The sequence below is a fragment of the Panthera uncia genome, chromosome D4 (assembly GCF_023721935.1).
Source record: "Panthera uncia isolate 11264 chromosome D4, Puncia_PCG_1.0, whole genome shotgun sequence".
Classification (NCBI taxonomy): Eukaryota; Metazoa; Chordata; class Mammalia; order Carnivora; family Felidae; genus Panthera; species Panthera uncia.
In genome coordinates this window covers 45065837-45092620 of record NC_064807.1, presented here as the reverse complement: position 1 = coordinate 45092620, position 26784 = coordinate 45065837, and the positions used below count along the sequence as shown (strand labels likewise).

The 26784-nt window shown below is 40.7% G+C and overlaps 1 long non-coding RNA gene across 2 annotated transcripts in view; it reads right to left on the bottom strand.

Annotated features, from left to right (window-relative positions):
* Positions 1-26784, bottom strand: part of LOC125915551 (uncharacterized) — a 97044-nt gene that overhangs the window by 19038 nt on the left and 51222 nt on the right. For both annotated transcript variants that reach the window (XR_007455712.1, XR_007455696.1), the window contains exon 6: positions 12619-12780. This is a non-coding gene — a long non-coding RNA (uncharacterized LOC125915551). The remainder of the gene's footprint in view (positions 1-12618; positions 12781-26784) is intronic.

Sequence of the window (26784 nt, the reverse complement as noted above, 5' to 3'; positions counted from 1 at the left end):
GGTTTGTTGTGAAGATCAATGAGACACTCCTTTTAAAAACCTTTGCGCTGCTGAACTTGGGGCGCCTGAGTGGCTCAGTCCGTTAAGCCTCTGACCTCGGCTCAGGTCATAATCTCATAGTTGGTGAGTTCAAGCCCCACGTAGGGCTCTGTGCTGACAGCTCAGAGCCTGGAGCCTGCTTTGGATTCTGTGTCTCTCTCGCTCTCTGCCCCTCTCCCACTCACTCTGTCTCTCAAAAATAAATGTTAAAATAAATTTTTTTAAAGACCTTAGCACTGCCTAGTGTTCAGTCACTTGACTATCATTGCTATTATTATTTTACCAACTTACTATTCGCTATAAAAGCCCTCCCCACGTTGGCCCTTCCTCCTCTCCAGCTATCTATCTTGTTACTGGCCGATCTGTAATCCCAGGTTTTGTATCTGAAGGACCCACTTTGTGCCAGCCCCCAAAGCCAAGGGATTTACATATGTTCTTTAATCATTCACAACTCCATGAGATAAGTACTGGCATCCTCATTTTACAGAGAAGGAAACTGAGACTCAAAAAAGTTAAGCAGGGCCCCTGGGCAGCTTAGTCAGTTAAGGGTCCAACTCAGTTTCGGCTCAGGTCATGATCTCATAGTTCGTGAGTTCCAGCCCCCCCCACCCCCTCCACCCCCACCCCCCCCACCCCCCCCCACCCCCGCTGTCAGCACAGAGCCTGCTTGGGATTCTCTGTCTCCCTCGCTCTCTGCCCCTCCCCTGCTTACTCTCAAAATAAATAAATAAACTTTAAAAACAAGTTAAGCAACTTGGCCAAAGTAACCCAGCTACTAAGTGGTGGAGTCCATAGATGAAATCAAAGTCCATCACACTCCAAATCTGTTTTTTTAATGACTACTTTCTGCTGCATTTATCCCACCTTATTTCCCCTAAAGTTGCTGAAACAATTTTCTGGCCCTGCATGCTTTTCCAGAACCTCACCACTTCTCCATCAAAAGGTGGAATCTATGTCATCTCTCCTTGAACCGGGGCAGCACCCTTTGGTTGCCTCCGCTGAGTCTGGCACAAGTTAAGCTATGTGATTTTCAAGTCTAGGTCATAAAAGGAAATGAAGCCAGGGCACCGGGCGGTTCAGTCTGCTAAGCCTCCGACTTCAGTTGAGGTTGTGATCTTATGGTTCATGGGTTTGAGCCTCATGTTGGGCTCTGTGCTGACAGATCAGAGCCTGGAGCCTGCTTCAGATTCTGTGTCTCCCTCTCTCTCTGTCCCTCCCGACTCATACTCTATCTCTCTCTCTTTCTCAAAAATAAATAAAAAACATTAAAAAAAAAAAAAAAAAAGGAAATGAAGTTTCTGTCTGGCAATCTCTTTTAGAGCATGCACCTTTGGAGGCCTAAGCTGCCATTCAGAAGTTCAACTACCTGAAGCTGCCATGCTTGAGAGACCATGAGAAGAGATCACATAAAGATAGAAATGCTTGGGGAGCCCCAGCCATCAGCCATCTTTTGAGCACCTCCAGCAGTCACTGCACAGAATGGAAAGGAGTCGTCTTCCCCAAGCCCTGCCCCAATTGCAGATTTGTGAACTAAATCAGTGATCATGGTGATTGAAGCCACTAAGTTTTGGAGTGTTTTGTCACACACTAATAGAAAACCAGATCACCCACGCAAACCTCCGACACTATTTAATCACTTTCATTTCCCCTGACAAACACACCTCTCATGGCCCTCTTCACGGGAGCAATTGCTTCTGCCTACAAATCACTACCAGCCCAGGATGCCTCAGCCAGCGCACACACACCCTCATTTAAAGAGTTACTTGGCTTTCAAGAGTCATTGTAGGTATTGTCATTTTAGTCATCTTTCCCAAATTTGGAAGTGAGTGGTTAAGGACCCCAACTGCTAGTCAAAATGTCTAGACTTAAACTTTTTTTGTTCACCGCTTCCAACCTGCAGGACTTAATGTCTCCAAAACCCCTGTGCCTACAAAAGGGAATAATAACAAAACCCTATTTTGGTATTATAGCGATTCATTTGTAGCTCCCAGCAAAGTTCCTGCTATTTAATAAGAGTTCAATATACAGGGCGCCTGGGTGGCTCAGTCAGTTAAGCGTCTGACTTCAGCTCAGGTCATGATCTCACGGTTCATGGGTTCAAGCCCCCCGTCAGGCTCCACACTGTGGAGCTTGGGATTCTCCTTCTCCCTCTCTCTCTGTCCCTTCCCCACTCGTGTTTTCTCTCTCTCTCAAAACTAAATAAACTTAAACAAAAAAGTTCAATACATGTTGCTGTAATTAGAGCACTAATTATATTGCATTGCAATTATCTATGTTTTTGTTTGTTTCCTCTTCTGAACAAGAACAGTGTGCCCTCAATGCCTGGCACCTAAGATATGCAAAAAACATTTTTGTTAAATATATAAACAAATGAATGAACAAAGAAACAAACAAAGGAAGGTGAACAGGTATGTGTGCTCTAGCCTCCTTTCAACTCCTCAGATCTAGTGTGTAAGAGGGTAAAATGACAGAGATCTCCACTCCTGTGGGAAGCAGTTCCAGCCATTACTTCTGAGACTTCCACACACCCAAAGCCAAGGGAGCATCCTCACTTGGCCAGGACAACCTTTTTGCTTCTGACACTCCAAACCAGATGCCAGGACTATAAGGAAAACCAGTGCCAAAATGTGAGATGGCCTCCAAATGCAGATTCTCTTTCCTCGTCTAACTATTTTATAGCCTGCCATCAAGACGCCTGACCTTGCCAAGTAAAACCCAGTTAATCTTTTACAATGTCAGTCTCCTTTACGGACTCCACGATATGGCAACGCCATATGGTGGCGATGCTGTAAAAGGGACTCTGCTCTTTCCTGAAAGCAGGTTTATGCTGCACTTAGCAAATAATGCGCCTCTTGCCTCATGCGTGATATTTCCCCACTGATTTCTGCTCAATCTAAAGAAATTGAGAGAAATTATTAAACAGCAGCATAACTTTCATTAATAAGGTGAGAAACCTACACTTAATTTTCACTTAATTTTCATTTTCACCGTAGAATTTACATATATGTATATACATGAAATTCTCATTATAACAGCTAACAAGCTACGGATACGTTGGCTGAGCTCCAATAACTGCCGTTGCAAGTCTATGCCTTCCCCAAGTACCAATGTCATTCTAGTACGCCTTAATTTCAAGATCCAGAAAACCCCAATGCACCAGTGGGACACCTCCAGCCTCGGCATAAAAGTAAAAGTTTAAATATTTATTAAATGAGTAAAATTCCGGGTGTTGGCTGTCTATAGTCATAAATTGCTTTAAAAGCAAATATGGACTTTGTCTTACTGTTGTTATTATTGTAGATTCTATGCTTTTTGTAAGTTAAATCATTTCTGCATTCTTCTCTGAAAGGAGTTGTCTGAAGGCTGCAGAATGCTGAGAGTTAGAAAGATTTCTGAGGCGTGGCACCACATTCTCTGATTGGGCAGCTGCTCTCGAACGATGTGGGCCTTTTGCTGTTGACTCACCAGAGGGCAGCAGCTTTGCAGCTTGATGTCAGCACACAAGAATGTCAGACACTTCTCTTTGCCAGCCACCCCCCCACCCAGCCCCCAGGAGTAGCCCAGAATTAAGCAAAGCTGTTTGGGTTAGCTTCTGACTAGCCTCCTGGTTGGGTTTCTCGCTGCCCTGGTTACTATGCTCCAGCAAAGAAAATCCCCACCAGATCTCTGCGGGGGAACAAGAAACGTTTCCAGCTATGTGTCTCTGGGGATACCAATATAATTGCCCGAGGAAGGTTTGGATATTTGGGGGAATGGGTATATTTGGGGGCCTGGGTATGGTTTTCTGGGTGCCCCTTTCCAACACACACACACACACACACACACACACACACACACACATCTTCCCTAGAAAGAAAACAATACAGAAAGAATCTTGCAAACAAGCACTAGCAAAATTTCTAGATTCTAAATGGATTATGCGTTGCTTGTACTCCTGGTATTTGATCTGTTTCAATCTCCCCCACATTTCTGACTTTCCCAACTGAAGCCTCAGATCTAGTTCTAGCCTAGCTGGGATATCCCCGAGGTCCTTTCTACCCTACCAGTCTATGTTCGCATGAAATTAGACAACAAAGAGCTTTCGGAAAGGATCAGTTTCTTGATGATGCCCATGGGACCCAGCAGAGCTGTCTGCCCCACAGTAACTAGTCCCAGCTCCTGAGTACCTAGTTTTATATGTGACCTAGTTTTACATCTCCTGTCCCACCATCTCCCCACTTAACAGAGAAAAGAGTCTTGGTTCTAAGTTAATTAACATGTTCATATTTGGTGTTTTTAGATGGCTCTTGTGGTTTTAGGCAACTGAAAGCAGTAAGCAGACAGTACATTGCATACTTAAAGTAATTGTGGCCAAGGTCAATTAAACCAGTATAGTTAAGCCAAGGTGAAATTGATGGGTCACAGCAACTAAGTCTGTCCTAATTCAACTTGAAAAAGCGTGGGGATCCCAGAGCTTAAGGCTGTTTGATACCGGGGATCCCAGGGCTTAAGGCTGTTTGATTCCCTTGATGCACTGATATTTGAGGCAAAATCATTCTCTGTGATCTCACCCTCATTCCACTTCTTTAACCTGAAGGATGGCACCAGCCTCAACTCCCCATTCCATTTAAATGTCCTCCAGGATTCTCCAGTTTGCTTATTGCAGTGAACTAAATTGTGGCCCCTAAAAAGACATGTCCATGCCTAATGCCTAGAACCTGGGAATATGACCTTATTTGGAAAAAGTTAAAGATCTGGAGATGAGATCATTCTGGATGATACAAGTGGGCCCTGAATCCAATGGAAAATATCCTTATAAGAAACACCCAGAGGAGAGACATGGAGGGGGCCTGGGGAAGAGGACAAAGCCATATAAAGATGGAGGGAGAAGTGGAGTGATACAGTCACAAGCTAAGAAACTCCTGAAGCCACCAAAAGCCAGAAGAGGTGAGGAATGGGTCCTCCTCTAGAGCCTCTGTGGGGAGCACAGCTCTTGCCAATGTTTTGATTTTGGATTTCCTACCTCCAGAATTGTGAAGACCTTTCTGTTGGGTACTTAGTTACAGCAGCCATAGAAAACAAATACAGTTATAAACTCAAATACCTTATAGGAATCATACAAGCAATGAAATGAGCAAGCAGTCCAGATACAGAAATCGTGGTTTTAGCATCTCATATAATTTTTCATTAACTAAAATTGATCATCTCAAGGCAGGGAAACAACAGGAAGTACAAGTGGTCTTTAGCAAAAGTGAGAACAAATGTCCTAGCCAAAAGTAGTATCTATAACCCAGACCCACCTAATTGTTACCATAGGAAAACATGAGCCCAGCATGGCCACATCTTCCCATTTTTATTGGATTTTTATTTTAAATCTTTTGTATTTTTTTTTTTTTTGAGAGAGAGAGTGATCCAGAGCATGAGCAGGGAAAGGGAAGAGGAAGAGGGAGAGAGAGAGATTTTTTTTTAAGTTCATTTATTTATTTTGAGAGAGAGAGAGAGAGCATGAGCAGAGGAGGGGCAGAGAGAGAGGGAGAGAGAGTCCCAAGCAGGCTCTGAGCTGTTAGCGCAGAGTCCGATATAGGCCTCAATCTCACAAACTGTGAGATTTTTATGACCTGAGCTGAGACCAAGAGTTGGGTATTCAACTGATTGAGCTACTCAGGCACCCATAAATCTCCTACATTTTAAGTGTTGGTTCACAAACCAAATAGGCAAACTGCACTCTGCAGGCCCAACCAAGTATGTTTGAGGACTGAAGTATGACCACAAGTGGCCAGTTGCAGGGAGCACTTTGACTCTTACAACAGTATTTAAAGTATGTGCTACCAATAGTTCATGATAAAACTAAGACCAGGGCCTTGTTTTTCTCCTACTCAACCTCGTCTGCCAACCCACACCACTTACATTCAAAATCTTTCCCATCGTTGGTGTAGGCAGAGAGAAATATTCTGTTGAACCCTAAGATAGTATATCTCCTTCCTCCTTTTAGACCTTCTAGGCCTTGTGTCTTAGTTTCTGTATGGTAACTTAATTTGGACTCTGACCACTTAGAATCTAGAAGTCGTGTGTGCGTGTGTGTGTGTGTGTGTGTGTGTGTGTGTGTGTGTGTGTTTGCATGTGTGTCTTGAAGAGGATTACAGATAGGTACCCTGCAGTATGAGTGATTACTTTAGAAGGAAAAATAAAATAAAATTATTCACTAGGGACAAGTAAAATTCAAAGGCCATTTTTCTCTGCTTATTTTATCCCATAATATTAAAATATATTTTTACTAAAAGGATTGGTATTTAGGTCAGATAAAACTGAAGATATAAAACTCAGACATAACTTGATATTGACACAGCCTCTGTATTTACTTTATTAAATGTTGCTATTTCTTTGATCATTTGTTGAATCTCTAGAGCTACCCATTTCCCAATTCAGACAGTAGGTGTCCTACAGAGCACTATAAAGTAAGCCATGGTTCAACTAGATTGAATTTTTCAGTCTGTCCATAAAGGTGATTAGGAAGATAGTCATGAGCTTTGAAAGTACCACAAAAATGAATGCGAGACAAAGATTGATATTGTAGGGGCACTTGGGTGACTTAGTAGGTGAAGCATCAACTCTTGATATCGACTCAGGTAGTGATCTCACTGTCGTGAGATCGTGGGTTCGTGCCCCGTTGGGCTCTGTGCTAAGTGAAGCCTGTTTGAGAGTATCTCTCTCTGCCCCTCCCCCATTCATGTTTTCTCTCTCTCAAAATAAATAAATAAACTTAAGAAAATATTTATATTATAACTCTTGGTTGAGTCTGTAATTAGGAAAGAAAGTTGTATATAATCAATATTCATAATTGATCCCTATGTTCTTATGGAAATATTCTAAAAATAAATAGGACAGACTTTTGAAGGGTCCCTTTAAAAAATTTAAAAGATTTTCAGAAATAGAAAGAGAAATGAGTTTCCCTACTGGTGGAGAATTTTCCTTAGTCAAATTAAAGTGAAGGATGCAAAGAATTCTAACAACTCAATAAGAAGACAACCCAATTTTAAAATGGGAAGAAGATTTAAATAGGCATTTCACCAAAGAAGATGTATAAACAGTTTATAAGCACATGAAAATGTGTTGAACATCACGAGTCATTAGTGAAAGGCACATCAAACCCATAATAAGGTACCACCTCGACCCACTAGGATCAAATCTGTCACCAAGACAATGAAAAGTGTTGGTAAGGATAAGGAGAGGCAGGAACCCTTCTTAATTCCTTGTTGATAAGGATATACAGAGATGTAGCTACTTTGGGAAACAGTTTGACAGTTTCATGTAGAGTTAAATATTAATTTCCATACAACATAGCAATTCTCGTCCTAGATGTCTCCTAAGGAGAAATGAAAAAATGCTTCTACATGAAGACTTGAACATGATGCTCCTAACAGCATTATTAATAATAGTCAAAAAGTGGAAACAGCTGAAATGTCCATTAACTGGTGAATGTATACACAAAATGTTGTATGTCCATGCAATAGCATGTTATTCAACCATAAAAAAGAATGAAATGCTGATATATATATATGAATACATATATATGAAACACTATACTAAGTAAAAAAAACAGACACAAAACACCACATATTATATGATTTTATTTATATGAATTGTCCAAAAAAGATAGTCATAAAAATAGACAGTTGACTAGTGGTTGCCTGTGCCTGGGGTGAGGACAGGAATAACGGGAATGGGGTATCTTATTGGGATGATGAAAATGTTCTAAAAATATTGTAGTTATGATTACACAGCTCAGTAAGTTTATTAGAAGTTTATTAGAAGTCACCAGATTGTGCACTTAAAATGGGTGAATTTATGGTATGTGAGTTAAATTTCAATAAATCTGTTTTAAAAAGTTAGAGAATCATTAAAAGACTAAAACCTGACATCTAAAAATTTTCTCTTTTATCCTACAATGAATCTGTCAACAAATTTGTCAATAATTCCTACCAAACACCTCTTCTTTTTTTATCATTTTTGTATTAGTTTATTTATTTATTTTGAGAGAGAGAGAGAAAGTGCAAGCCAGGGAGGGGGCAGAGAGAGAGGGAGAGGGAGAATCCCAAGCAAGCTCCACACTGTCAGGACAGAGCCCAATGCGGGGCTCAAACCCACCAGTCATGAGATCAGGACCTGAGGCGAAATCAAAAGTCAGACGCTTAACTGACTGAGCCACCCAGAGCCCCATTTTTATCATTTTACGTATTTCTTTTTTTAAGTTTATTTATTTATTTTGAAAGAGAGAGAGCGTGTGTGTGAGCAGGGGAAGGGCAGGGGGGGTGGGGAGAGAGAGAGAGAGAGAGAGAGAGAGAGAGAATCCCAAGTAGGCTCCACACAGTCAGCACAGAGCCCAACTCAGGGCTTGAGCCCATGAACATAATCACGACCTGAGCTGAAATCAAGAGTCCGACACTTAACCGACTTAGCCACCCAGGCACCCCTCATTCTACATAGTTCAAAATATAACATGTACAAAATAGAACACAAAGAAAAAATTTTCTCCCACTATTTTCCCTCAGCCCCCAAATGCCCTTTCTTGGAAGCAATCATTGTTATTTGTTTCTTGTGTGTCTTTCTAGAAATATTTTACGCATCTCTAGAAATATATATGTATGTGCATTCTACCCCCAACACAGACACATACACACACACAGACCCACACACACACAGACCCACATACACACAGACACACACACACACAGACACACACACACACACACACACACTCTTTCCCACAGCTTGCAGCATATTATACATAGTGTTCTACACATTTCTTTTTTTTTACTTAATAATCAATAATCTAAATTTCAGAATCTAAACATATGAATCTAAATATTACTCAAATCTTTTCCGTCTTTACTGTCCCACTTTGCTTGGACCCACTGTATTTTACTTATTTTGAGATGCCATCAGTTATAAAACACACTGGTATTTGGGGACCATTAAGAGAGAAAAAAATGCTGCCAATTAAATTATGACATAAAATTGATTGTAAGATACATCTCAGTTTCGGGGAAAAAAACCCATAATGTTAACAAGTGCATATATATATACACAAACATGTAAATAATAAAATATATTACAACATTGTTTAGCATCAGACATTGACCCTGGCCCCTTCTCAATTCATACTCTCCTGTCAGAATAATTTTTCTAAGCTCTAAGTTTAATCTTTTCATTTATTTCTCTGCTAAAAATCATTTATGGCTTCCCATTGCTACAGGATGAAGCCCAAATAACTCAGTGTTACAAATGTCAGTGTTACAAGACCCTTCCCTTTCCTGGCTTCATTTCTTTGCACGCTCTAGACAGGCCCAACTATTGACTCTTCCTCAAAAATGTAGCATTCTTTCAAAACTTTGTGCTCTTGTACATGTTGTCCTCTCTCGCCTGGAATACACTTGACCCTAACTGGGAGGACCTAGCTAAATACCATTTGTCCTCCAAGACTCATCTCCGGGAAAATCGCCATGAACTTCCCCAGTTCAATTAAATGTCCTTTTTGTACTGCCACCCTCGCTGTGCTTAATTCCATCCAGAGCACTCCCTGCCCAGTATCAGGATTTTTTGCTCCCTTGTCTGTCTTCACCACTCTTATTTTTCTCGCATCACCAGGGATTGCCACAGTGCCTAGTCCATGGTAAGCATTCAATAAATATTTATTGAATGAATGTGTACTTTAGCCCCTGGAAGTAATCAACACATCTGCAATAAGGGAGGTGTGGTCAGCTTATTATAGGGGAAAGTGCACACTGTATCTGAAGTCAGAGGATGCCGGTTACAGGCTCTGAACACTTCCTTTTTTTAATGTGTATTTATTTTTTTAAATGTTTTAGTTATTTATTTTGAGAGAGATAGCATGCAAGCAGGGAAGGAGCAGAAGAGAAGGAGAGAGAGAGGGAATCCCAAGCAGGCTCCACATTGCCAGTGCGGAGCCCGACATGGGGCTCAATCCCACAAACTGTGAGAATCTGAGCTGAAGTCAAGAGTCAGATGCTTCACCAACTGCAGGCTCTGACACTTCTTTTTTTTTAATTTTTTTTTTTAATGTTTATTTATTTTTGAGAGAGAGAGAGACAGCGTAAGCAGGAGAGGGACAGAGAGAGAGGGAGACACAGAATCCGAAGCAGGCTCCAGGCTCTGGGCTGTCAGCACAGAGCCTGATGCGGGGCTCGAACTCTTGAACTGTGAGATCATGATCTGAGCCGAAGTCGGACACTTAACCAACTGAGCCACTCAGGCACGCCTCTGACACTACTAACTCTCTGATCTTAGTTTGATGAGACTTGGTCTCATCATCTAAAAATATGAACAGTAACTACCAGCCTAGAAGGGAAGTGACTGGCATGGAGTGGGTGCTCTAAAGACAGCAGCTTTTATTAGAGTGACGGGAACATCCTATGCCGCTGAACAGATTTTGTTTACCCTGAAAGCAGACACACCACGGACATGTGTTGTACTACCAAATGGACTTTGTTTTCCCGCTTTTATTTTGTATCAGTTGAAAAAGAAAGTAACGCCTTTTGACAGATTTGAAAAGAGGACATATAACCATGTTTCAGAAATCAAGAGGACAAAAAGACACACAGCCAATTCTTGCTCCCAACTTTACCCCAGCTCCAGTAGGTAATCACCTGTAACCGTTTTTTGTTTGTTTTTATTGTGAGAGAGACCGCATGAGCAGGAGGAGATAGGCAGAGAGAGAGAGAGAGGATCTTTAAAAAAAAAAAAAAAAAAAAAAGGTTTATTTATTTATTTTGAGAGAGAGAGAGAGAGAGAGCAGGGGAGGGGCACAGAGGGAATCCCAAACAGGCTCTGCACTGTGCAGAGCCAGATGTGGGGCTTGATTTCATGAACAGTGAGATTAGGACCCAAGCTAAAATCAAGAGTCAGAGGCTTAACCAAGCCACCCAGGTGCCTCAAGAGAGAAAGAGAGAGAGAGAGAAATCTAGACAGAGAATCTTAAGCAGGCTCCAAGCTCATCCCAGAGCCTGATTCGGGACTTGATCCCACAATCCTGGGATCATGACCTGAGATGAAATCTCAACCGACTGAGCCACCCAGGCATTCCCACCTTTAACAGTTTTTTTTTTTTAAATCCTTCTCATGTTTATTCATAAGACAAATACAAACACATATAAATAAATACATATTATTTCCCCCTTTTTCTTACACAACGTGTGCCATGTTATATATATACACTATTCTATATGTTGCTCTTTCCACTTAATATCTAAAGGAATTCTGTGACCTTCTAAGTTTGCCCTGCAAAATTCCAATCAAGTAGACAGGTCATGGAAAGGGGTATCTTATTTATCGCTTTTGCATCCTGGCTCTAAACTATAAGCAAAAGTTAAAGGCTTGACTCACAGCTTCAACCACAAAGTAACTATATGACTAAAACAAGGAGCCATTTGCCTGCCTGTCGCGCCAAGCCACAGGAAAGAAACCCCAGCCCAGCTGAAAAGGTACAAAGAACGCTGCAAACAGCCCTGGCAGGCAGGCTAGTCGGTCTTTAGCACCTACTATTGCCTACCTGGTTTTCATCACATAAATGATAAGAGCCTTCACCTTTAAAGGAAATGATTATTTTCAGAATTGTAAATAGCTTCCATTTGGGGGCTGTGACTCAGAACAAGATCTGCATTTTTTTTTCCGAGAGCTGGTAGCCTCTAGCCTACCAGCCTAGCTGGTAGGACAAGGGGATGTTTCAGGCACAAATACCTCTTATTCTTTCAGTTCTGTTGATCACATAAATGATAAAGGTACACGTACAAGAATATTAAAACATTTGGCAAAATGAGGGTATTAGAATAATAGACCTTTCTTTCACTGGCAAGTTTAGTTATGGCTCAGATTTCCCACGTCCCCTCTGCCTTCTGATTTCTTTCTCAGGCATCCATCACCTGAGTTGGTGACCCAAAGTCCCAAACTCTCCTCCAAATGGCCCCAGTTTAATCACTATGCCCCCCACTCCAAGTCTCTGACTGCCCACTGCCCTTCCAGAAGTGCTCCACATGAGCAAACAGACTAGTTAGAAGTCAGCACACACACCAGATTCTCTGTCTCATACACAGCAAACCACGTCACTCTGACCCCATTTGTCATGTATACGAACTGCAGGGAATTTAGCAGGAAGATTAAAGATGAGCTTGGAAGAGGACAGAAACTTCCTGATGTCTCAAAGGGATTGTGTCTGACCCATAAGCCCAGCAAGTGGGAACCCAGGTCACCTGTCTACACCGTTCAGACCGCAAACACTGCAAATCCAGCAGGCAAAGAAAAATAAGTGCAGGAAGCTATGGGAGTCAGCAGCAAAGGCATCGAATCCAACACAGTGACACGGAAGGATGGAGGGTTATTAGGGCAATAAGGTGAAGCCTCTTAGCAGCTGATTTCTCCAGAAACCGTAAGATACTGGCACAATATACTTACTATTAGTGTTTGAGCCAGAACAGTAGGAAAGTCTGAAGAATGAGCTGGGAATGGCCAGGTGGAGAAGGGCAGAGGGAACAAAACACACAAAAGCACTAAGGCTCTAAGTCTGGAAATAACAAGGCATTTGAATACCTCCAGATAGTTCCACGTGAATGCAGACAGAATACCCAGAAGCCAAGGCCAGCATCATGGTGAGAGACGAATTGAGGCTAGAGAAACGGCCAGCTGGTGAAGGATTCTGTGAGGCCATGCTCAGGATCTTGGATTTTAACTTGAAGGCACTACTGGGAGCCACTATAGGATTTTAATCAGAGAATAACAAGATCAGATTTAAGTTGTGGGAAGGTCAATCATAGCATATAGATCACGGATTTGAGTGCTGTGTCCACAGCACCTACTATTCGACTGTCCAAGCTAAGCTGTAACCTCAATGAAAGCAGGGAGTATACGTGCTATCTCGTTATATCTCTGGTACCTGATACAATGCCTAGCACACTGCTGGTCATGAATGAATGAATGGACGGTGGGATCCAGTCTCATTCGTCTTTGTGTCCCTAATGCTTATGTAGTGATTAGCACCATGGAGGTATTTGATAAAGATCTGTTGAATAAATAAATAAATACTAACTTCTGCCTCATTCTCTCCCAACGCTCCCCTAAAACAAAAAAAATTGTATAATTTACCCAAATTCCCTATATTGTTTGCCTCTTGTATGCTGTTCCCTCTGGAATTCCCTATGCCTCTTTCCTTTCTGTCCTCTGAGTTGCACTTATGCCTCAATACTCGGCTCACATTTTACCCACTTGGGGGTCAGCCCCTAACCACTATGCTGACCCACACAGGATTCCTTCTGACCTACTTACTCCTTGGTTCTGGTTATATACTTTCTCATTTGTATAGTTTTTGTTGCATTCATCACATTTGTAGTATAATTTACTTATGTGTGGCTTTAGATTTTGAGTGTCTAGAGGACTGTTTCATTTTGCTTCCTTAACACCCCTCCCAGCTTAGGTCTTGACCACAAGAGACATTCAAGCAATGTCTTTCTGAAATGTAATTGTATATTATTTGAAGCTCTTCATTTTTCATCACTTCTGAAATTGATTCGCTTCAGGGTTTACCGTCCAGTGTGTTAAGCAACTCTTCCTTTTCATATCCTAAAGTCACCTCAGGCTACCTTTAGCAAGGGCTTTGGGAGTTGGTGAATAATTCTGTGTCCACAGAACCTATCACCCTTGTGATTTCCTCTCTGTCCTCTCTCCTTTCATGTCTGAAGATTGAAGAGTCCAAAGTCAGATGAGGTAGCCCCTTAATTATCGTTTTTTAAAAAACATTTGCCCTTCGGACACCATCTTTATCCAAACTATCCTGTAGGAAACTTACAGAAGCCAAAACCACAGTATTCTAGGAGCAAACACATTGCACAAATGAAAGGTAATGCATTTTGTCTCATTTGCCACATTTTTTCCCAGTGCATGATCATGATTGTAGGTTTTTGAAGGAAAAGCTATAGATCAAATCAGAGTCGTGGCAATAATCTCTGTCTCCTTTTCGTAAACAAGAGCTCAACTCCCAGTGCAGCCCCACCTCACCCCCACCACACGTCTCTTTCCCTGATTACCATTATGGCCACCAACCACTATATACAAGGATTTCTTCCAACCCTGGTTACCAAGCACTGTGTTCAGCAAGATGGAGTGTGCAACTTACTCCTTCCAACTAGAATAGATGAAAAAGGGTGCCTGGGTGACTCAGTAGGTTAAACGTCTGACTCTTGATTTCATCTCAGGTCACGATCTCACGGTTTGTGGGTTTGGGCCCCGCATCAGGTCCCACACTGAGAACACGGAACCTGCTTGGGATTCTCTCTCCTCCCCTCTCTCTCTCTGCCCCTCCCCAATTGCTCTGTCTTTCAAAATAAATAAATAAACTTAATTTTAAAAAAATTAGAATAGATGAAAAAAACTAGAAACAACTGTCAGTTTTCTCTAAAATTAATCATTTTCCATTTTGCCATTTCCATTTCTAGTTCCTGCTCTCAAGGTTTAATAATCATTATTATTATATTATTTAATAATCATAATACTTGTAGAATGCCAGATTTATGTCAGGCACTATTCTAAGTGATTGGTATTGTATACATATAGTTATTTAATCCTCATGAAATCCAGATGAAATTCATACCATTATTATCTCTATTTTACAAATGAAGAAACCAAGGCACAGAGAAATTGGGTAATTTGTCGATAACACATATTCCAAATCTAGTATGTGGCAGAGTGGAGATTTTAACCTATGCACTCTGACTCTTGGCCTAGAGCTGGGGTTTGGTGGAGAGAAAGGGGTAGGGAAAGCAGACAGTTTTATCTGAGCCTTTGCACTATTAGCAGTGACTTTGGGTGAATATGCAAACTTGCTGAGCCTCAGTTTTGATACCTGTAATGTGAAGATAGAAATAGACATTTCAGGGGCACCTGGGTGGCTCAGTCAGTTAAGCGTCTGACTTCAGCTCAGGTCACGATCTCACACTCTGTGAGCTCAAGCCCCACGTCAGGCCCTGTGCTGACAGCTCAGAGCCTGGAGCCTGCTTTGGATTCTGTGTCTCCCTCTCTCTCTGCCCTCTGCTCATGCTCTGTCTCTCTCACTCTCAAAAATGAATAAATGTTTAAAACAAATTAAAAAAAAAAGAAATAGACATTTCAACAGTTTGTTGAGAGTAGTAAATATAAACACGCATGTAAAATACCTGGTTGACCGAAAGTACTTCACAAATGTCACGTCTCTTTCTCCTTCACCCAATTAGTTCTCTATTTTTACATTGTCACAACCATTTGAGAGCCACCACCAGAAACCACATGGTTTACTACCCAGTCCTGTCCTATACCAGCTGTGTGAACTGAAGCCCCCATTTCCTCTACTGTAAACTGGCAATCATAAAACCCATTGTAAGATTAAGTGAGATCATGTTTGAAAGGCTATTAGCACAATGCCTGGCATATGGTAAGTGCTCAATAAATGACAGAAGCTATAATGATGGTGATGATAAAGAAGAGGAGGGGATTATGAAGGACTAAGGCAATGATGTTTTCAGCTCCATTCTCCCTTCCCCCCTAAAAAAAGCCTGCCATCTGCCCTCCAGGGCTATAAGAAAAAGAAAAGCGTGCCACCGTTACTTCCTGGAAGGGGGAAAATTACTTGAAGCCCCAGTGACTACACTCAAACACAGTAGTCTCAACCTTCTAGTGCATAAAATCATCTGGGACATTTATTAAAATTTCAGAAAGCACAAGTGCTGGTCAACAGAAAAATGATGTGGGCCAGAGAACTGGAGATCTACACTTTGAACCAGCTCTCAGGTGATTGCTTTGGTAGCCCTGGGATCACACTAAAATCACTGCCTTGGGATTAAATCAGCACATTTACTGCCTTGAACCAAGATTATTTCTAAGAATCTAAACGGGACTTTCTTTTTTTTTTTTTTTTTTTTTTAACGTTTATTCATTTTTGAGAGACAGAGAGAACAGAGCGTGAGCCGGGGAGGGGCAGAGAGAGAGGGAGACAGAATCTAAAGCAGGCTCTGGGCTCTGAGCTGTCAGCACAGAGCCCAATGCGGGGCTCGAACTCACTGAGCATGAGATCATGACCTGAGCCGATGTCGGACACACAACCGACTGAGCCACCCAGGCGCCTAAACGGGACTTTCAGTGAGATTTAAGATTGATTGTTGTTTGAAGGGGATTATTTATTAGGAAATATTCATTACTACTGACCAATTCAAAGTATTGTTCAACTATCGGACAGTTTAATTCTTGAGAATAAAATAAATAAATAGACACTCCTTTGACAAATATATGTGTACTCAAGTACATGTGAGTATTGATCTCAGGACTTTGAAGTATCCATAAAAGAACTGCCAGTCTATTTTCATTATCTCATACAACCTAGTCTTAAATTTCAGCCTGCTAGCCTATAGATGGTTTCACCCAAATTTACCTACTGTTACAGAAAGGATAATGAATTTGTGCATTGCGTAATCCTAAAAGGGCTTTATTGTTTTATTCAAACGTTATTCCTCATACACTCATCAAGAATGTTTCCATGCGGGGACACCTGGGTGGCTCGGTTGGTTAAGTGTCCAACTGCAGCTCAGGTCATGATCTCATGATTCGTGGCTTCCAGCCCTGCGTCAGGCTCTGCACTGACAGCTTGGAGCCTTCTTTGGATTCTCTGTTTCTCTTTCTCTCTCTGCCCCTCCCCCGAGCATGCATGCATGCACACTCTCTCTCTCAAATAAACATTTAAAAAAGTATATAAAAAAAGAATATTTCAATGCACTTCATTAAGTTCACACAATGAACAGCTTCAATATTGGTAAAGAAAATGTATGCATGGATAGTGCCACTTGTTAGATTAAGAAGTTGAGGGGGAAAAGTTTCCATTTCCACAGGCCAAAAAAAGTCAACATAATGAATTCATTGTCATCAAATGATTCTGTGCCTGAATCACTAGACTTTGTCTGCCATCAATTAAATTTAGTCAATCTTTGTTGGTTTAGAAAAAAGAACTCTTAAAGATAAAAAAATAAAATTTTCATATTTCACTTATGGCCATGAAATATTATTATTATGGCTTCCACAGTATTATTAAGAAGTTAAATCTAAAGTCCTTCCAGGGACAAATTTAAGCTCACAACCCAGTAAGGCAGATAAATTCATCTTTACTGATCTTAAAAAAATTTGACACATTTGATACTTTTCATTATTTCTGGCCAAGCCTTAAGTAAACCAAAAAATACAGGAAATCTGAGAGGTGGTTCTTAATATAAACCAAGGAACTTCACTCAGAGATAATGAACGCCTCACCTTTTATAAGGTTTTTCTAGTATTTTTCAAACATTTGTTATGCAAAGAATTAAATCAGGTGCATATCACCAATTCCAGATCTCCTTTTCAACATCACTTTGATCAACTATTTTTAATCCAAACACTTCTTGTAACGTTTGGGAGTAAAATGTTTTAATTTAGCTGTTTACAAATGTTTGAAATTAATCATTGGCTCAATTTCATACCAATTTAAAGAAAAAAATTTTAAGAAGCTTAGTTTATGATTTTAAAAATTTTAGGGGCACCTGGGTGTCTCAGTCAGTTAAGCGTCCCACTTTGGCTCAGGTCATGATCTCATGGTTGGTGGGTTTGAGACTTGCATCTGGCTCTGTGCTGATAGCTCAGAGCCTGGAACCTGCTTCTGATTCTGTGTCTCCTTCTCTCTCTGCCCTCCCCACTCGTGCTCTCTCTCTCTCTCTCTCTCTCTCATAAATAAGTAAACTTAAAAAAATTTTTTTTAATTTCATAGCCCATTAACATTTGTTTCAAAAACTAGTTGGGGTCTTATTACATCTGTAATGTCTTAGCCCTACAGTTGAATGTTTTTAATATTATATTTTAAAATTAGAGGTTAAAAGCATCTATTTCAACTTGCTATTTATCCTATCCCTTTTAAGGGAAAAGTTATTTGTCTAAAAAAAAGTTGGAGGGTGTTTTTAAAGACTAATGGACCATCACAAATTAGAATCACGTGATATGTTTGCTCGGTTGACAATGTAAGAAGCAGGTGTCTATCGGGTTTCTCTTTGGTTTGACAAGCAGGTGTGCGGTATGCTGCTGTTGCTGATCCAGTCAGACACCCAAGTTCAGACAATGGCAATCCAAAGTTCCTAGTCATTTTTGTTTATCCTAGCTAAGGAACGCCTGTGAACTCCATCCAGTCTGGGGAGTCTGCTTGCTCAGGGACAATTTTACTGGGTACATTCAGTGGTGTTTCAAAGTTTACAAGGATGAATATATATATATATATATATATATATATATATATATATATGGTTGACTGATTTTCTTTTTATAGAGCCTGACCTCATCTCTTGAAGCCTCCTGGAAGGCAGTATCAGTGTAATCTATGTCTATTCAAAGTAGATGTTGAGGGGAAAGTAATTCTCCAGTTTAGTGTATTTAAATTAACCTACTACTCTTACTCATGTATAGACATTCTAAAACCATGTTTTGCACTCAACCACAGTTTGCACTGAACTGAATCCCACGGTAAGCTATAAAAGAACACACATAAAATATAAAGAATGCTGCTTCTTGGCCTAGGGTCCTTGGGCCCTCTGATCCTATGTGAAAATTCTGTGTGTGTGTAATTGTGCATTTTCCTGAGTAGAAGAACCACAGTTTTCCAGAAATTCTCAATAGGGCACATGATTCCAAAAACTCTCTGACATGGAGAGAATAATAAATGATTGCTTGTCCTTGCTTTACTACCAAATATAATAAAACATAGCAACATTGGATTCTTATGCCCCTTCATAATCGCATCAATAAAAGGCTGATTCTTAGGCCTTTCTCCTCTCCTCAGGGTTACACTGAGCCTCACTCCAGTAAGAATTTCTCAGGAGGCCAGGCCCTTTTGAGGGCTCTCTGGAGGGTCAGTTCCAGGGACAGAGCACTGGTGGAACACCGGATGACTTTAGATGGCACAGGCATGGCAATTAGATACATTCAGATGGCTACCAAATGTCTCCCTTGACGTTCTCTTTTAGTTCTTCCTGTGATGGCAAAGAAATAGTCCAGTTGGTGTTAGGATTATTTTTACCACCTCTAGAACACTCCCTAGTCTCTCTTTTCAACAGAGAGAGCAAGCCTCAGGCTCAGTCTTCAAAGGCATATATATCTGGCAAGAATTTAATAACATCTCTTTACTCATGGCATTTCTTTTTATAATTACCTTCTCTTTAAGGCAAATAATATTGGTTTTCAATTTATAGCTAGTGAGAAAATTTATTTTTTAAAGGAATGTATCTAATTTGAAAAAGGGGAGACAAAATCATAAAAATAAATGATAGAAATTTGGAAAACACTAGACCCAACAGCTGCTAATCAAGTCATGCTTTTAATTTTTGACATTGTCTTTTTGTTTTTTAATGTTTGTATTTTTTTACTGTTTCTATTTTATTTTTGAGAGAGGGAGGGACATAGTGCAAGCAGGCAGGGGCAGAGAGGGAGACACAGAATCCAAAGCAGGCTCCAGGCTCTGAGCTGTCAGCACAGAGCCTGACACCGGGCTTGAACGCATGAACCGTGAGATAATGATCTGAGCTGAAGTCGACACTTAACCGACTGAGCCACCCGGGCACCCCAAGACTGACTGTCTTTTGGAAAACTCAAACTAGTTAGGACAAATGTTATAGCCAACCATAGAAATTTCTATTAACCATCTCTGAAAAATAAGTGCAAATGGTGAGGGATGTCTTTAATATTAATCAGTTAGGATGTTTTCCAATGCTTGTAATAGAAAACACAACTAAGGTGCACCTGTGTGGCTCAGCTGGTTAGGCATCTGACTTCAGTTCAGGTCATGATCTCGTGGTCCATGAGGTCAAGCCCTGCATCCGGCTCAGCGCTGACCGTCAGAGCCTAGAGCCTGGTTTGGATTCTGTGTCTCCTTCTCGTTCTGCCCTTCCCCCACTCATGCTCTGTCTCTCTCTCTCAAAAATAAATAAACATTTAGAAAGAAAGAAAGAAAGAAAGAAAGAAAGAAAGAAAGAGAGAGAAAGAGAGGAAGGAAGGAAGGAAGGAAGGAAGGAAGGAAGGAAGGAAACACAACTAAAAGTTACCTTAACCAGTAAGGACTGTCTCCTAATAGTTTCAGAGCAGATTCAGTCAGTGACTCAGAGACATCATCAAAACCCAGGTTCTCTGCCATTCTTAGCACGTGGTTTTGTCTTCAGATTTATTCCCTCATGATCTCAAGACAGCTTCCAAGACACCAACTCCTCATCCACCAATGACCAGATTCAGGAAAGTGTGAACCACTGTCTTCTGGCCCTTTCAAGAGCAAAGGAAACTTACTCAAAAGTTTCCCAAGTTTTCCTTCACATTTCATTAGCAAGGTTGTACCTCATGCCTATATCTAAATAACATCGCCAAAAAAAAGAAACTACCAATTAGGCCTTAGCCCAACCCCCATTTGCCCACCAGAGGGACTACTGAAGATACCAGGCCTAATAACAACAATATTGGGGTTCTCTTGCCAAGGAAGTATGAAGGGAATGGCTGTTGGGTAGGCAATCTACATTGTTTGCCATGAGCTTGCATTATTAATACAAGATTTTAACAAGTCTGAGGGGTGCAAAAAGGTTAAAAATACAAGGTTAAAAGTAGAAGATGGTAGTTTTTTTCAGGGTCCATATGGAGTAAACTCTCAAAAAAATAATAATCTTAGGGGGGTTAAAAAACATTGATTAACCGATAATCCTTTTCCCCTATCCCAACCCCTCAGATATTGTGAGCAGGAAAATGATACGCAAGGGCAATCCCACCGCAGTAAAAAAGTGGTTATTGTTGTTCTTTTTAAGAATTTGATCTATTTTTTAAGGCTGCACAATAGTTATCACGGGGAAAAGATAAGATCATTATTGGACTTTGTTAGACCCTTTCATTTTTAAAAGAAATTCACTTACATGTGGAATCTGTCAACGGGCATCTTTATGTCACCCATGCATAGAACGTATAAATATTTAATCTGCCCTGACAGGTAATTTTAGTGATAGTAAATGAAGTAGGATATAAACCTCCAATTCACCGCTCTCAGGTTATTTGTGTTATAAATGCTTTCTAAGCATAATTCTTGGCTTTATTTCCCACCCTAGAATGAATGGAATTAAAGAAATGGCTGAATTAGGATCTGGACGGAGCCATGAGAAGACAGGAAACGCCATTCGACAAATATTGAGATATTGCTTGAGCATGTAAGGGATATCAGGTTCTTTGCACTTATTCTGACTCAATAATAACTCTTCAAGACAGACAATTTTGTCCAATTTTAAAGATGTAAAATTGAGGACCAAAGAAAGGGAGTCATTTGCTAGAGTTTACAGAGCTAGTAAAGAGTGGAACAAAGATTTGAACGCAAGGTCTTTATGAATTCAAATCCCATATTATTTCCATTGAAATATCCTGCATTTGTACAGCCCAATACCAAAGGACAAATTCAAGAGGTTATAAAGTGGGTTCAAAACAACAAGTTAAAAGATGTAGAGAAATAGAAAACCAAAAGTCAAGAACAAATCTAGACAAGAAATAGACATTTAACACCTACGGTATGCCAACTGGACTAGAAAAGAGACTGGAAAACTTCTCTAGACATGGTGGGGGAAGGGAGGGAGTCAAGAATCAATAATGACTCTAAGATACTCTGAGATCTAAAGGGAGGGGCTTTTTATATGTTCCTTGGTGTGGGGCCAGAACAGGGAGTAGGTGTGGCTGGGACTTGGGGATAAACAGGCAAACAGGCACACCTGGGGAATAAGGAATGTACTTTGCAGGGTGGGGTTGGGGGAAACCTACTTTATGGTAAGGTTGCCTTTTCACCGCTAGGTAAAATTTCCCTTACTTTACACTTCTATGTATCTGGGGGCAAAGTCTAGCTACCTAACTCTAAATTAACTGACAGACTTTTTCTCCTTGATCACGGACGGCCCCAATATTTCCATGGTTTATACATTGGTAGAAGTTATTTTTATCATAAATTTTAGTAATTACAGTTTATCAGGAATTATTAAAGCTATGATAGTATTACCATATTTGAGATCCCTCCGGGAAAATGATTTTAGCATTTCTTTTGCTCACATAACAAAAAGTGGGGCATTGTTGCCTGAGTTGTCATTTGAGTGTCAGTATTATCCAGATATCTGTCACTTAGATTAAATATCATTATCACAGTTGTCGGTCAAAATAATACCACATAGTTTCAGCCATATGACTCATTTGTAGAAAAGAATGCAATTTCTTTTAGTGTATCAATTTTAACCTGCCAATCTTCATAATGGCCTGCATATTTTTCATTAGCCTCTTTCATACTTATCAGTGCTACCAAGAAGACTTGGCAGATATCTGTATTTATCCAAACCTAAGGAAAAACAATGCTAGTGCTAGGACATATTTTCAACTTGGGCTTACCAAAAGCCGATCTAGTTTCAACCCAAAGCGGGATATACCCCGTGCCCTGAAAAGCAAGTTGGGAAAATCCCAGGGGGCCAGACCATGCAACAGAATTTCCCAGCAGCAAACCAATGCCACACTCCTACTCGCCCCTTTTCACTCTCTGAAAGTGCAGAAAATGTAGACTACTCCACATGCTCTTGGTCAAAGGTCAGAAGGTACTTTGAACAGTCTAATCCTGCCGATCTGTGGGAAGTGTACATAAATTCATCTTACTAAATATAATTTAGAAAGCATCTCATTTCTCGAACACCATTAAACTCATTTTTCTAAATGAGTTTTTCAGTATTTAAACATACTTTGGAATTAGCATGCAAAAGTTACTGGTGGTAGATTGTATTGCTTCTTTTACGAAGATAATATGAAGACTGTCTGCCTGATCAAAAGCTCTGAGCCTGGAGTCAGAAAGTCTTGGGTTCAAGTCCTGGCTCAACCATCTGGTCAAGTTACAAAACCTCCCTTGATCTTTGCATCTAACACATAAAGATAATACATTTTATTTCAACAAGTTGTTGGTTTGACCCCAGTGAGATGGTACAAATAAGTGGTTACAATAGTGGATGGCCCTTAAGGACTATAAAGAAATGGTAACAAATTTAAAAAGCAGTAGACTCAGTCAAGAGTCAGAAAGGAAATGTAGGGGCGCCTGGGTGGCTTGGGTCGGTAAGCATCCAACTCTTGGCTGCGGCTCAGGTCATGATCTCATGGTTCATGGGTTTGAGCCCCATGTCTGGCTCTGTACTGGCAGTGCAAAGCCTGCTTGGGATTCTCTCTTCCCCTTCTCTCTCTCTGCCCCTACACCACTCATGCCCTTTCTCTCTTTCTCTCAAAATAAGTAAACTTAGAAAAAAATTTTTGTTAAAGAAAGGAAATACATTTAAGATATAGAGTGATTATTTGACTATTGAGAGAAAATTGAAGGTTTGGGTATTTTAAAAATTCCATGTAAAATACAGAGCACCCACTCTCCAAATACCAAATGATCGCCACATCTTAATCTGCAGCTTTGACCTCTACTCCAAGCTTTAGACTCTGATATCCAACTTCCCACAGGTCCTTCAAGACTACTGTTATTTCCTAACTTAGCAGAGGGTACCCATAATTCACTCAGTCACATAATTCAGAAACCTGGCTGTTATCCTAAAATCCTCCCTCTCATGCTCCACCCCAAACATCTAGATCAAGGTCAATAGAGCTGTGGTTCTTGAACCTGGCAGAGTTTCAGAACTAGGGTGTTTTGTAAAAATACCAAGTCTACCCCAGAGATTCTGGTTCAGAAGGCCCGAGGTATGTCGTGGGAATCTGCATTCAAAAATAAATAAACAGGGGCGCCTAGGTGGCTCAGTCAATAGAGCATATGGCTCTTGATCTCAAGGTTGTGAGTTCAAGCCCCACATCAGGGGTAGAGTTTACTTGAATGAATGAATGAATGAATGAACAGACAAACAAAGAGACAAGACTTCACAGAGAATCTGATGTTCATGGAGATTTAGGAGCCACTGCTATAGTGTACCTACTAACCAGGTCTCATTTCTGTACCTTCCTCACATCCTTACTATAGCTATTTTACTACAGACCCTCATGTCTCTCCTGAATACTGAAATTACTCTATTAGTGGTCATCTTGCATCCAGTACCCCTGGCCCTTGCCACATTCAATCTATCCTTCTCAGTGTTGCAAGATTTATTTATCTGCACCTAAGCTTTAGAGAAGAACAAACCCTTGCATTACTAATTAACAGGCCTATAATCTTGAGCAAGTAATGCATCTCTCTAAGACTCCATTTTCTCATCAGAAAAATGAGGATGATACTAATACCTATTAAAGGAGATTAGGGGCTCCTGGGTGGCTCAGTCAGTTAAGTGTCCAACTCTTGCTTTCAGCTCAGGTCATGATCTCACAGTTTGTGGGTTTGAGCCCTATATCAGGCTCTGTGCTGACAGCACGGAGCCTGCTTGGGATTCTCTCCGTCCCTCTTTCTCTGCCCCTCCCTGGCTTATTCTCTCCCTCCCTCTCTCTCTCTCTCTCTCTCTCTCTCTCTCTCTCTCTCTCTCAAAAAATACATAACATAATTTAAATTTTTTTTAAATGAAGAAGATTAAATGAATTAAATATGTAAAGTTCTTAGTACAGGGACTGGCATATAGCAAGCTGTTGCAATTATTATCATCATCGTTGTTCTGACATAAGTCTAATTATGTAATTTCTGTTTCATGTCCCTCTCCTGCTTACAAGCCTCTTCTTCAGTGAACAAATCCCACACTTAGAACTTCTGGATTCCAATTCCCTTTCTCCAACCTGGACTTTTAATTATAAGCAGTCAGGAAGCATCCTATGATATTGCACGTCTTTCCAGATTTCCTCCCGTGGCTCACTCCCATGCCCGGATTATGTGGTTCAGCCAAATGGGAAGATCTAGTCTGTGATTTGGATCTTCCCCTGCTCAGGTCTGACTCCTCCAACTACCAGCTAACCAGAGTGAAGTATCCTGATTCTAAATGAAGTTAATGAGCACAATACTCTATATGTTTTGTACAGCACCATATTTACCACAGATACATGGTATACATAATTATGCACTCTTCTCCAAACATGAAGTCCTGAGTGATTCCTGCCTTAGCCAATAGCTAAAGTTTAAGCTCAGGTAGAAGTAAAGATGGATGTAAAAAAGGTAGAAGCTCAGGTAAAGGGGACCAGGGGAGAGATGTCATTTTCTGGGGGTGGGTGGGTCTTGTGGTCAGATCAGCAAGAGTGCCGTTATTCTTTATTGAAGGTGAAACATCTCGATTTCAGAAAGGTACATTGTGGTTGAAGCTGTACCCCCATCCTGTGACTGGGGGGTATCTAAAGGGCAAAGGGAAGAGAGTGAAGCCCTCGGGAAGAGAGATTAGTACAACACACACAAAAGGTAATGACAATGGTAATGATAGCTGACTTTTATGGAGTATCCATTATGGATTTGATGCTATGTTAATTCTTTCACACACATTTTCTCCAACTGTCACAATAACCGTACAAGAGGTTGAGTGCCAGATGGAAAAACTGAGTGTCAGAGGAGGTGAGAGACTTGTCCAAGATTACACAACTAGTAAAAAAAAAGCCCACCCCCAACCCCACCCCACCTCCCACAGGAGCCCAGTCATAAAAACACTTGAAGGAGACATTTTAGTTCACTGAGCACAGGCATGTGCCAGGGGCCCTTGTGAATCAATTTGCATGCTGTGCTCAGAAGAGCAATTAGTGCCTGTTTCTTTCATCCCTAGGATTCCCCCCGCTTTTCTTTATTTCAAGTTTTTATTTAAACTCTAGTTAGTTAACATATATGGTAAACTTGGTTTCAGGTGTAAAATTTAGTGACTCATCGCTTACATATAACACCCAGTGCTCGTCACAAGTGCCCTCCTTAATGCCCATCACCCTTTTAGCCCATCCTTTGCCCATCTCCTTCCATCAACCCTCAGTTTGTTCTCTGCAGTTAAAAGTCTTTTATGGTTTGCTTCCCTCTCTTTCTCTTTTTTTTCTTCTTCCCCTATGTTCATGTGTTTCGTTTTATTTTTTTCCTTAAGCTCAACATAGGAGTTTGGTTCAAGCCAGACGGGGCCAAGCCAGGTGGTGGCAGGTGAGGCTGGAGCAGAGAATGACTTCACTATTTCAAGCCCCAACTCTTGGTTGGCAAGACAGTCTCAGATACTGGCTTCCACAACACTGTCCTTTTAAATCACCCAAGAGGTCACTCATAAATCCACTAGATTCTGCCCATTATGTACAAGTAAATAATCTCCCTGAGAGTCAATTCTGGAGAATTAATCCAGGACATTCAAACATGGCCTTAGTTATAACCTCCCCCCCCTGCCCCCGCAAAAGAAAGAAAAAAAGAAAACAAAAGAAAAAAAACCAACAATACAAGGACAAATAAGTAATTTTCGGCATAAATCTACAAAGCGGCCATTAAAACCTACATGAAAAAATGTTCATGACAACTTTGAAACAGACTTAGGGTACAAGCTAACGTTTAAAAAGGAGTCAAATCGTATCTACCATATGGACATAATTACGTCTTTGTTCAAAGCATAGGAAACAAAACAACAACAAAAAGAATGAACCACAGTCAGAAGGGAGGGGTTGATCCTAGGCAGTGGGAGCATTTTTATTTTTCTGCTTGTTGACATTTTATATTTTTAATGAGCATAGGTTAACTCTCAACTAAATTAAATTCTCAATTAAAAAAAAACACTCTATTTA